Genomic DNA, 13,432 nt, shown 5'->3' with positions numbered 1-13,432 from the left:
CATCTAAGAGGTGTATAAACCATAGATTGCAAAAGTACAGAGGAAGGACGCACCCAGGTGACCCAGTCTCTCTAATACAGTGAGAGAGATGCTCTAACGGAGGATGAACACAGGTAGAGAACCACTCTTCCGGCTGGCAGTGGGGGGAGGGCTGCCAGGTGAAGCTGGGGAGATTGTACTGGCATTGGTCCCTGAAGAAGAGGCAGGAGAGTGCCAGGGGGACAGGATGGGGACACGCTGGGCAGAAGGAGTGGCTGAGCAGAGACACTGTGAACAAGAGGTCCTGGGTGTGTTTCCGAGAACCTCAATTCCGCACATTGTTCATATGGTTTCTTGTCACCAAGCTGGTGTATGTGGGAAGTGAAAGTGTAAAATACGGTGGTTTCAGAAATAGGGTGTTATTTTGGGTGCACCTAAAAAGTTTGATAGCCTAGCAGATCACTTTACAAGTTAAAAAAATTTTCAGTAAAATAACATAACTAAGTTTCTTAACTTCCGATCATTTCAAAGAGACCCCAAGAGCACTGAAAAGTAAGTGCATTTTTACTCATGTATTCTGAAATTCTCTGACATCTAAAGGACCAAAATTTTAAAAACAAACACACAGACAGTCTAAAATTTAATCTGTATGGTATATTAAAAGGGAAAAACCTGAGGTGCCTGGGTAGCTCGGTGGGTTAAGTATCTGTATTCGGCTCATATCATAAGCTCAGGGTCCTGGGATTGAGCCCCATATCAGGCTCCCTGCTCAGTGGGGAATCTGCTTGTCCCTCCGCTGCCCCTCACCCCTGCTCATTCTCTCTCTTTCAAATAAATACATAAATCTTAAAAGGGGGGGGGAACCTCTCTTCAACCTTCTTTCTCTCTTCCTCTTACATAGATTTGGTGGGATTTCTTGAGGTGTTGACGGGCTTCTTCTGCTCCCAAGATCTTCTCCTGTGTCATGTAACAGGATCATTCCATGTTCCCTGCTTCAGCCAGACATCACTTAGCAGAGCTTTGACTGCAAGCTCAGGCCCTGGGATAAGACCAGAGCTCTGGAGGAATGTGTGACCTTACAAAGTAAGTCTCCAGTTTCAGCTGCACAGTGCTCTCCTGAGCAGAATGGGGAGGGGGTGGGTCCTGGGAAGGCCCTGTGCCCCAAGTGTGTCCCATCCTCACTTTGCCTTTTCAGTGATCAATAAGCAGGAGGATAATCTCAGATCCCAAGCTGAAACCCACAATGGGGCAAAACCCCTAAATTCCTCAGGAGAGGTGAGCAGAAAAAATACCTATTTAATGGCTCAGAAGTAGCAAGCCAGACCCAAGTTCACCTGACTTCCTCCTAGGATGGGTGGGCTCCTAAGAGCTTCTCAGGCCCAGAGAGAGCAGGCTTGAAGCAGAGTCAGGATCAAGCAAGAACAAGAGACAACAGCAGTGACCAGCAGGACCCGATGACCAAGAGCTGGCAAGAAAGCATCTGAAACACTCAAGTGGAGAGATGCTGGCAGCCAGCCTGGCCCCTTGCACTGATCGCATCCTCAGGAAAGGCAAAGGATGCCAACTGACCAAGAATAAGCTTCTCTGCCTGTGCAGAATGGAAGCCTAAGAAATTAAATTATGTTAAAGAAAAACCAAGGTGTATCTCTTGCCTGTTGACTCCTGGGCCTGGGGCCAAAGCCTGCCTCCAGGACATGGGCCTCGCTGAGTTGTGGTGGCCTCTTTTTAGTCATCCAGGTAAAGGGAAGGGCAGAGGTGCAGCAATTCATGGTAGGTAACTCAGCCTGCCTTTAACTGAACAGTCAAGGAAGAGTGGAAGGGAAGAAGGAGAGGCAAAGTTTTGAAGACAAAACATAAAAGCAGTAAGCAAAGACCAGTTTATAGGAGCTGTCCCACCATCTTGTCCCATGACAACCCCTGAGGGTCATGATGCTGGGCCTCCCTAGGGAACCACTGCTTCTCCCTCCACCTCAACATTGTGTGGTCTGCAATTAAAAGTGAGCCACCATCAGCCAAGAGCTCAGGTACTTCTAAGTGTTTAGCAGAGTACCATGTGGTGACTTGTTGGAAAGGACAACAGTGGCCTTGTTGAGCAGGGCTACTGAACAGCTCATAGGAGTACAAGAAGTGTGAGTGCCACCAAAGCTTCTGCAGGCCTTGGGGCTGCTCTTTCCCACCTGGGAACCCAGTCTGGCCTTTTGGCATGAGTGCACATTATCCCTTCTCAGATTGACCAGGTGGAGAGGAGGCTTCCTGATGGCTATCCCCACAACCATCCAGAGGGAGTGCCAGCCTCATAGCCCACTGTTCCCTGCAACCCAGGCCCATCCCACCTATATCAGTCACCTTCTAGATGACCCTGAGGAGAAGGCCAAAGAAGGCATTAAAGCCTAAGCCTTGGCCTCCCTAAACCTCCAACTCAGCCCTGAACTTCCAACAACTCAGACTTCTTGCAGGCAGAAAAAGCAAGGTTTCTTATAAAGTTCTGCCTTTTGGGTTTTCCATTATTTGCAGCCTACCCAAGCCCTGACTACTCTGGTCTTCAAGTGGGGTATGTGGACGGGACTTTGGAGACACCCACCCTTCTCTCCAGCTCCCAGAACACAGGCTCTTCATGCGACAACATAGAAGGCACCCAGCATTATGAAACCATGGCCACACAGGCCTGCTGTCAAAGGAAGAGAGTCAGGAAAGACCTGTGCATGAGGCCACACTCAGCTCCCTCATCCTGAATTCCATTTCCTGATTCACACCCTTGATTCAAGTCATCTGGTTATCATGAGCTCCAGGTTAATGGACCCCCCCCACCCTCCAAGAACGTTCCTTATTTAGGAGACAATATACATGCTGGTTCTATGAAAGGTTTCAGGTCTCCAGGGCTCTGGATTCTTGTACCTTCTTAACTACAACACTATGATCAAGAGAATTAGTGTTGCCAAGAAGTTGTTTCTATATTGAAGCTCCAAAAAACCCAGGTTACATGAGGTGGCATGTTTCCAATAAGCCTCAACCAGACCTGTTTCAACATGGGGTGCCATGAATCAACATCATCACAATGTCAACCAGAACACAAATGCTTGCAAAAATTCAGAGTCCCTCCTCTTGATGCTTATCATCATCCCAAGGGAGGAGGAAATAGAAGGTAGGAAAATCTGTTCTATTCTAATCTAATCTATTCTAGAAGAGGAAAAAATAATTTCCTGGACAGGAGCATGGCCTGATCAAAGTAAGCAGATCAAAGAAATACTGTATTTACTGATTTTAAGAAATCATTTTAGTTGCCACATTTCTAAGGAATGTCAATGTTCCCTGAGTGTGATCAGCAACATACTTGGCCAGACATGGAAGGCTGAGGACGTGTGCTATGTATAGAACACACTCAACTTTAGCTCCTTGTGTAAGCATGTCATCAAGAGAGGATGCCTGTTGGTACTTTCAAAATTTTTCAGGACTCTGAAAGAGACTGAAGTTGAATATCTGTCAGAATGATTAGAGCAAACTTCGCAAAGCACTGCTAAGTGGAGTGCATATGTCATTTTAAGCAGAGGGTCTCCAAATCTGTAGGTCTTTTTTTATTGGCCTGTATTCCTCAATTCTAGACTTTTCCAGTGTACAGGTTATAATTCATCCAAAATTCACTTACATGGGGACCCCAGCGTGGACCCCTCTCTTGCTGTGACCGGATGCAGCCTTCAAGGCATATCCCCAAATAGAATCAATATCACAAATGATAAAAAATTTTTTAAAGATTTTATTTATTTATTAATGAGATAGAGATAGAGAGAGAGAGAGAGCAGCAGAAACACAGGCAGAGAGAGAAGCAGGCTCCATGCAGGGAGCCTGATGTGGGACTTGATCCCGGGTCTCCAGGATCAGGCCCTGGGCTGAAGGCAGCGCTAAACCGCTGAGCTACCTGGGCTGCCCTACAAACAATAAATTAATAAGAAGTGAAAATTTAGTTGAAGAGTATGAGGAATCAAGAGAAAGGGTCCATCACATATCACCCAAGGAAAAAGCATGAGCCAGTGCAGTATCAGGCTCAGGGGGGAGAATCTGTGCCATGGGACCGGCTCTCCTGGTATGTGCGACAACCCCTAAGATTGTAAAAAGGACATGTATGAAGCAGAAAGAGGAGATGGCCAATAGGAGGAGAGGTCTGAAAAGACACTGATTCTGCTGCTCCCCATCTATCCACGACACCAAAGTCTCCTGCCAAATAATTTGGCTCACAAACATTCATCGTGGGAGGAGCTCTGGGGATTAAAATGCAAATAAACAATCAAAACCAAGTACCTCAAGTACCAAAAGACAAGCTCACTACGCAGCAAATGGGTGTGAGGACCACTGATATCCTGAAAAAGGCAACTTGGCCAATCACTACTTCCACAGTGACCCTCTTGGAGATTTCACAGGCAGTGTGCACTTGGTCCACTGCTGCTAAGGCTTCTGCTTGTGTGGCCTTTAGGAATGTATAGATGAGCAAAACACTTTCTGGGTTTTTAGAGAGAATTTGAGGCTAGTCTCAGAATCAAAGCTGTGGTAAAGACGATCTTTCTTTTTACCCAGGTATTAACAGACTCTGTTAGGCAATGTGGGTACCGCTAGGTTCACATTTTCTAAGGACACCAAGAGAAGGGAGCCTGAGGCTGCTTTCACAGGGAGGCTGCCAGCTAGCTCCATGGCGCCACCCACCCAAGCTAATACTTATTTCAGATGACTTTTTTTTTTTTCTTTCTATTTTTTTTTATTGGTGTTCAATTTACTAACATACAGAATAACACCCAGTGCCCGTCACCCATTCACTCCCACCCCCCGCCCTCCTCCCCTTCTACCACCCCTAGTTCGTTTCCCAGAGTTAGCAGTCTTTACGTTCTGTCTCCCTTTCTGATATTTCCCACACATTTCTTCTCCCTTCCCTTATATTCCCTTTCACTATTATTTATATTCCCCAAATGAATGAGAACATATAATGTTTGTCCTTCTCCGACTGACTTACTTCACTCAGCATAATACCCTCCAGTTCCATCCACGTTGAAGCAAATGGTGGGTATTTGTCATTTCTAATAGCTGAGTAATATTCCATTGTATACATAAACCACATCTTCTTTATCCATTCATCTTTCGTTGGACACCGAGGCTCCTTCCACAGTTTGGCTATCGTGGCCATTGCTGCTATAAACATCGGGGTGCAGGTGTCCCGGCGTTTCATTGCATTTGTATCTTTGGGGTAAATCCCCAACAGTGCAATTGCTGGGTCGTAGGGCAGGTATATTTTTAACTGTTTGAGGAACCTCCACACAGTTTTCCAGAGTGGCTGCACCAGTTCACATTCCCACCAACAGTGTAGGAGGGTTCCCTTTTCTCCGCATCCTCTCCAACATTTGTTGTTTCCTGCCTTGTTAATTTTCCCCATTCTCACTGGTGTGAGGTGGTATCTCATTGTAGTTTTGATTTGTATTTCCCTGATGGCAAGTGATGCAGAGCATTTTCTCATATGCATGTTGGCCATGTCTATGTCTTCCTCTGTGAGATTTCTGTTCATGTCTTTTGCCCATTTCATGATTGGATTGTTTGTTTCTTTGGTGTTGAGTTTAATAAGTTCTTTATAGATCTTGGAAACTAGCCCTTTATCTGATATGTCATTTGCAAATATCTTCTCCCATTCTGTAGGTTGTCTTTGAGTTTTGTTGACTGTATCCTTTGCTGTGCAAAAGCTTCTTATCTTGATGAAGTCCCAATAGTTCATTTTTGCTTTTGTTTCTTTTGCCTTTGTGGATGTATCTTGCAAGAAGTTACTATGGCCGAGTTCAAAAAGGGTGTTGCCTGTGTTCTTCTCTAGGATTTTGATGGAATCTTGTCTCACATTTAGATCTTTCATCCATTTTGAGTTTATCTTTGTGTATGGTGAAAGAGAGTGGTCTAGTTTCATTCTTCTGCATGTGGATGTCCAATTTTCCCAGCACCATTTATTGAAGAGACTGTCTTTCTTCCAACAGATGACTTTTTAAGCCCTTCGTTTAAAACCACCATGTTGAATTTATGTTGCACCCACCTTCCTGCAAAGGCCTCCTGAAAGTCTTGAGAATTCTCCTCCTTTGCGTTTTCCCCCCATCATGGGGTTCAGGCCTGTGCAAACCACCACAGCCACACATTAGTGGTTCTTGCCTCCAGCCTTCCTCTGCCCCTGATAGGTAAGAAAACATTGCTTCGGGGCCTCTGCAAGGTTATTACCTCCTCTGGTATACTTTGGGACACCAGCCCTCCCACCCCACCCAAAACAAGCCCAATACTCTGCCAGCCACGTCCTCCAAAACTCTCAGGGGTCAGCAGGAATCCCTTATCCCCAGGATACCAGGTGGTGGCTCCCCTGACTGGCTCAGTTTCCCCCATCAGAGCACTCTGCATTGCAATCATGCTGTGGTGCATTTGTTCAGAGTATGTATCCACTTCCTGTTGCTGCTGTAACAGATCACTATAAACATAATGGCTGAAAACAACACAAATTTATTCTCTTCCAGTTCTGAAAGTCAGAAATCCAGATCCTACAGGACTACAGGCATCAGAGGTATTGGAGGGCTGGTTCCCACTAGATCCTCCAGAGGGGAATGTGTTCCTTGCCTCCCCCAGCTTCCAGACGAGGCCAGCACTCCACGCCTTGTGGCCACATCTCTCCCATCCCTGCCTCTGCTGTCACATTGCCTTCTCCTCCTCTGATCACCTGCCTCTCTCTTTTATCAGGACCACTGTGAATATATCAGGCCCATTCAGATGATCCAGAATCATCTCTCTATCTCAAGGTTCTATCTGCAAAATCCATTTTGCTGTGTACAATAACATTCAGGGGTTCCAGGGATCAGGATGTGGAAAACCCCGGGGGCCATTGCCCCACCGCACAGTGTTGTCCTTCCCTGTAGGATGAGTAGTAACGGTCAAAATGTAGCTGGTTGAGCTTGTACTCCAGGGGGGGAGCACACTGCCCAATACACTGCTCAGTGAATAAGGAAATGAGCCAAGGAGCAAATGGGCAAAACAGTTCTTCTCTCACCTCCTCCAGGCCTCCTCTTGACTCTTATTTGCTTGTCTATTCTCTTTCCCTCTTGTTTATCTGTTCATGTATTTATTCCCTTTATAAACCCTTATTTACATGTGTACTTATATGCTATTTATCCCCCCTCCCCTTCTCAGTCCCACTTCTTCCTCACACATGCATCGGGAGTCCAGTGCACGACTTTGTCAACATCCATCCTCAGCCTGTCCCCTGTCTCAGCTCATTTTGGTGAAGGAAATGCCCAGATTTCCTTCAGCTCTCACCTCTCCCCTGATCCATGACAGATTTAAAATGGACAAGAAAGAGGGTTTTCAGGAAACACAGATGTGGTGGTGACTGTTGGAGTTTAAGCACCTTTGTGACAGTCTCCAGGTGCCCTGTGAGAAGAAAGAGGAGGGTGCCGTTGGAATCATCTTCTTCAATGCCACCATCCTTCTCTTCTCCCTTACCCTCAGGACCAGACAGTATTACTAGATCTTCCCCTTCCCCAATGTCTTAAATCGCTTCCCGGGAGATAAGTGTATTCTTTACTGGTTTGCTGGTTTGTCAGGTCCCCAGAGTGAACATTTCCTACAGGACTCGGTAGCTAAGGCAGTGCCGGGGAAATTACAGCCACCACTGGAAGGGCTGAAGCAGCTTAGCACATCTGCAGCAAACCAACCACTTTGTATCTTTAAGCTCCAGCAACATCTTTGGGATCAGTAATTTCGAGAGTTGGCTGAGCAGGAGTGCAATGAATCTGTCAGGTAGCTGGAGGTCAGTGAGCCAGACTTCATGGCAAGGTTTTACCAAGCTGTGACCACTACAGCTGGTAAAGACTGATGGACATTGGACAGCTGGGTGGCTCAGTGGTTGAGCATCTGCCTTTGGCTCAGGGAGTGATCCCAGAGTCCTGGGGTGGAGTCACACATCAGGCTCCCTGCAGGGAGCCTGCTTCTCCCTCTGCCTATGTCTCTGCCTCTCTCTGTGTCTCTCATGAATAAATAAAAAATCTCAAAAAAAAAAAGAAGACTGATGGACAGGATATTAAAATCAAAGAAGATAATCACAGCTGATGGAGGCACAACTTTACTGTGAGAACTTCAAATGTATCACTTAAAGGTCTAGGGGCAGTATTCTGATCACCTGGTCGGACTTGTTGACCAATACAGGCTTGATTATTTCTTAGGGGGAGGGAGGAGAGAGGGAGAGGGGAAGAGAGACTCTTAAGCAGTCTCCATGTCCAGCCCTGAGCCTGTCTTGGGGCTTGATCTTACAATCCTGAGATCATGATCTGAGCCGAAAACAAGAGTCAAACGCTTAACCGACTGAGCCACCCGGGCTCCAAGGCTTGGTTATTTCAATGTTAACAGCCTATCAACTGGACTGCTCTGTAAATGTTTTTCATCTAAGTAAATCCAGATTAGCAGCCTGCCTCCCAGCTTACTCCTTTCTACATGTCAGACCCTCAAGAATTCTGTGGCTTCTTTTTGCAAGTGTAACCAGAAGGAAACTACAAGTTATAACTCAACTATATTGCTGGCCCATGGGGCTTTAAAGTAGAGCCTTCCTACTCCAGAAACAGGAGAGAAGGACAATAAAATGTTTTTTATAGTTTGACTGGATTCACATGGCTGGTTTCACTGCTCTTACTAGATTCTGGCATAATTATGTGACATCCCAACTATTAGCTTTCCTAGTGACGATTTTGTAAAATCATGAAAAATCAGGAGAGGGAGATAATTCGTTACTCCCTCCACACTGATGTTTCTTTGACTCCAAATATCAATGACTTTTCCTAAAGCATATGTGATGTTCTTGAGCTGGGAACAGATTCTGATTCTGTAAGTTTGCTCTGTGGTATGAAAACAAGTGACACCCTTTATAGGTTGAAGGGTTTATTCTCTGTATCAAAATAAAGAATGAATCTTCAGGGATCCCTGGGTGGCACAGTGGTTTAGCGCCTGCCTTTGGCCCAGGGCGCGATCCTGGAGACCCGGGATCGAATCCCACGTCGGGCTCCCGGTGCATGGAGCCTGCTTTTCCCTCTGCCTATGTCTCTGCCTCTCTCTCTCTCTCTATGTTACTATCATAAATAAATAAAAATTAAAAAAAAAAAGAATGAATCTTCAGAAAAAATGAAATAAAATGGACAAGAAGGATCACCGTGTGTTCCCTCCAGCATACTCTTCCTGGCTCTCCCCGCCCTTCCCTATCCAGGAGCCTCTCGACAACTTGGCAAGTTGTAAAGCACCCACAGGGACACACACCACTTCTGTCCATAGACACACAAGTGAACTCTGCCCAGTGGCCACTGTTGGTTCTGCATCTGCTTGCAAGTTGACCTCAGCATTCCAACCTGCCTCGGTCTGTCTGTACGCTATTTTTAATTCTCCTTTGGACTGCTTGTAACATTTAACTGGTTCCTTCATTAATAAATGAATTAAATAAAACCTTTAATGTGTGTTCATTGTACACTTGTCATGAGTCGTGATTCTTCTTTTCAAAACAAAACAAAATAAAACAATCATCCTCTTAAGATCGCAGGTAGAGAGGCAGCTGTGGCAGACACGGGGCTGTGCATCCTCTAGAGAATCTATAGCTGATGGGTGGCTTTGATGGTGTCAGTGAGGAAAGCCTGTGCTTTCTCTTTTCCTTTCCCTTTACTATATATAGCAGTTGGATGAGGCGCATTTCAGAAGGAACAGATCAGAAACCTGCCCAGGCTGGTGAGGGGAGGCACAAGTCTGCCAGGGCATGTCCAGGCAGCTGGGGCGCCTGCCCGCCCTCACCTTTTAATCCAGAGGCCACCTCACCTCTTCCTTACATGCTTCTCCAGCGGCCACTCCGAGGGCCCTTGGCGTTTCCCACCCCTCGCGGCTCCCACGGCAGCCATCTATTCTTCGGGATGGACAGTCACTGGCTTCTCAAATTCATATGGTCTGGGGATGCCTGGGTGGCTCAGTGGTTGAGTATCTGGCTTCAGCTCAGGGTGTGATCCCGGGGTCCTGGGATCGAGTCCTGTATTGAGCTCCTCGCAGGGAGCCTGCTTCTCCCTCTGCCTGTGTCTCTGCCTCTCTCTCTGTGTCTCTCAGGAATAAATAAATAACATCTTAAAAAAAAAAAACTCATATTATCTGTGCCAGCACAGCTTCCAGCCCTGCCCCTTCCCCCAACAACCACCGGATGGAGAAATCCTGGAGTTGGCACTGCTTCCCTTCACCTGTGAAGAGCTGCCCACTCCTCCTTGGAAAGAAAGGGAAAGTCCACTTCCAGACAGAAGAAGGGGTTAGCTAGGCCAGGGCCTGTGTCCTGTCTGGTGACCGTGGGCAGAGAAGCCAGATTTCTGATGACCAGAGCTAAGGCAGGTGGGCAAGCAGCCTCAGTGGGAGGGGCTTTGCCCCAGGATCCTAGGAGTTACAGCATCCTGCCAGCTGCTTCAAATTGCAGGTGTTCATACAGGCATTGATTAGAAAGAGGACCACCCTCTGCAGTTATCACAGCCATTCACTCTTAACTAGTCTTTGTGGTTCTTCTGGTGGATGTGCTTCACATCCTGGGCCCTAGTGACCTCATCTATTTGTGTGGGGTGGGCAGCGAGAGGTCTGGATGACCCCCAACAGCCTTGAGCCAGGAGACAAAGCACGAGCTTCCATTCTCCGTGGGGGAGTGGCCCAGAGCGAAGCCAAAGCATCATCTTTGCTGCAGAGTTCACAGGTGTACAAACGTGCTCATTTGATAGATGTCCCCTGCCCCCAGTCTTCAAGCTCTGTGCAAGCAGGACAGTGCCTGCCACTCACTCAGAGGCTCACTCTGTCTGACGTGTACACGGCACAGTAACACCAGGCAGAAGGCCATCATCGAGGAGCTCGCTGCAAACAAACGTTGACCGAATGGTGGCATGAACACAGTTTCAACTGCAGCTGTGAGCATTGCTCTGGAGGAGAGGCTGGTCCTGGGGGCATGTACACTGGGCATCTGACCTGGTCAGGGGGTCAGGAAAGTTTTCCTGGGGAGGAGTAAATGGGCTCAGGAAACAATTCAGACTTTCACCTCTAAGCGTAATCTGGCCTGTAGGAATTTTGTAAAAGTCTTTTACAGTTTGAGCGAATTCCCTACTGTTCCTAGTTTGCAGGCAGTTTTTTGTTTGTTTGTTTCTGTTTATTTGTTTGTCAGTTTTTACTATGAATGGATATCAAATGTTATTTAATGCTTTTCCCATCTATTGAAATGACCTGATCATTTTAATCCTTCATTCTGTAAATACAGTAAATTACATTGGTTTTTTTTCTAATACATTCCCGGGCTTGCATTCCTGGGATAAGTCCAACTTGGTGATAATGTGTTATCCTTTCTCTAATATCCATGGATACAAGAGACAGGGGCCCATGAAGAATTTAACTCTGCCCCAAATCCTCAATCTTCACTTTTTCAGAAGTTACTGTCATGTAAAGGCTGGCTAAAAACAGAATGTGTTAGAGGGACTGTGGTAAGTGCCAGGGACACAGGTGTATATACAAACGCACTGTGGTGAGCTACATGGCAAATCAGTTGCAGGTCAGACCTGGGCCAGGGGAGGTGGGTGGCAGGAGCTGAAGAGAGGGAGCGGTCTGGCAAATGGCCAGCAAATCAGCATGCATGGCTGGGTAGAGGGCCATCCATGGATGATCTCAAATACCCAGATACAGAGCTGGAACCTTATCCTCCTGGTGAGCAGGGAGTCAGGGGTGCAGGAAAGTGCCCACAGTGCAAAGCATGAAATTCAGAGCATGGAATAAAGCTGGCTGTGCAGACTGCCTCCAGTGGGCTTTACTATGAGAGGAGAGAGGGGTGCTGTCTTAGCTTGGGATGCCATAACAAAACACCACACACCGGGGAGTTCACAGTTCCTGAGGATGGAAGTCCAAGATCAAAGAGTCGGTGGGTCTGATTTCTTCTGAGACTTCTTTCCATGGCTTGCAGATGACCGTCTTCCTGCCAGGCCCTCACTGTCATCCCTCTGTGTGCACCCCTGGTGTCTCTTGAGTGTTCAAATTTTCTCTTCTTATAAGGATGCCAATGAGATCAGGTAAGGTCCACTCTGAAGGCTTCATTTTACCTTAATCCCCTCCTAAAGACCTATGTCCAATATGGTTAGATTTTGAGGTATGGGGATGAGGACTTCAAAGTACAAATTTGGGCGGGGGGAGGGGGTACACAATTCAGCCAGTAACAGATGTTTGTGCTTTCCTAACTGAAGAGATTAAAATTTTTAGATTTTTCTTTGCACTTTTTCAGTTTGCCTAGCCAACTTTGTTCCCAGCGAATATTACTTAAAATTGACTTTAAAGAAAAAAAAAAATAGGCACATGAAAGTTATTTGTGCATAAAGCACGTGTTAGCTAGAGAATGCAGGCCGGAGCCAGCGGGACTCAACACTGCCCAGCTGTCCCTGGACCACCCGTCCTGTGTCAACTCCTGGCATCCCTGTGCCCAGCAACTGAGGAGGCAAGAAGTAAAACAAAGGCTGGTACAATCCACTGCCTCCTCTCCCAGAGTGACAGGGCTTCCCCGGTCTTTCCAACCCCAGATTGCACTGCAAGCCAGAGCTGGAGCACTAGGGCTCCATGGGGTGCCTCCTTAGCAGCCCTGGGGCCTCGCTCTTTGTCTGGGGTACATCCCAGCATGGCTTCAGAGGCTGGCTCAGAGCAACAGCTGACAGGCACGTGCACAAGGAAGGCCACACAACCAGAGCAAAAATCACCAACCTGCCTGAGCCAAAGAGCGGAGAGGCCAGGTTTGGACTCTGGTTCCCAAGTAGACCAAAGTGATTTCTATTTTCTTCAACTTGAAAGTTAATTGACAGGCATTATCTCTATTGATATGCTTTACATCTAAGAGAGCAGGGACGCCTGGGTGGCTCAGCGATTGAGCGTCTGTCTGCCTTTGGCTCAGGGCGTGATCCCTGTCCCAGGATTGAGTCCCACATCGGGCTCCCTGCAGGGAGCCTGCTTGTCCCTCTGCCTATGTCTCTTCCTCTCTCTCTCATGTCTCTCATGAATGAATAATTTTTTTTAAAGTCTTTAAAAATAAAATTTTAATGAACTACATCTAAAAATGCTGGGTGCCCATTCTGGTTAAGGATAAGGTCCCTCTCCTCTCCCATTTCTAGTGTAGAAACAGTTTGACAAGAAAAAGAAAACCTCCCATAATCTCCCCATCTCTGGCAAGATAACTTTTTTTTCTTTCTGTTTTTTTTTTTTTATGTTTTCTAAATTTCCTTATAGCCTCTGTGCATTGCTATGTACAAAGGGATTTAAATAAAAGCTCAGGAAGACAGAAAGGATGGCTTTGAGAACTTTCTTTCTTTCTTTCTTTTTTAAGATTTACCTATTTATTTGAGAAAGAGAGAGAGCACATGCTCAAGTGTGAGGGGCAGAAGGAGGA

At 46.6% G+C, this 13,432-nt stretch overlaps 1 pseudogene; it reads left to right on the top strand.

The window, feature by feature from the left end:
* The first annotated feature begins 7,304 nt into the window (after positions 1-7,304).
* LOC144324545 (uncharacterized protein C14orf119 homolog) lies at positions 7,305-7,849 on the top strand (annotated as a pseudogene).
* Positions 7,850-13,432: the final 5,583 nt, after the last annotated feature.

Source organism: Canis aureus, chromosome 12, assembly GCF_053574225.1.
Source record: "Canis aureus isolate CA01 chromosome 12, VMU_Caureus_v.1.0, whole genome shotgun sequence".
Lineage (NCBI taxonomy): Eukaryota > Metazoa > Chordata > Mammalia > Carnivora > Canidae > Canis > Canis aureus.
Note: the sequence above shows the minus strand (reverse complement) of the source record. Positions and strands in the feature narration are given on the sequence as shown.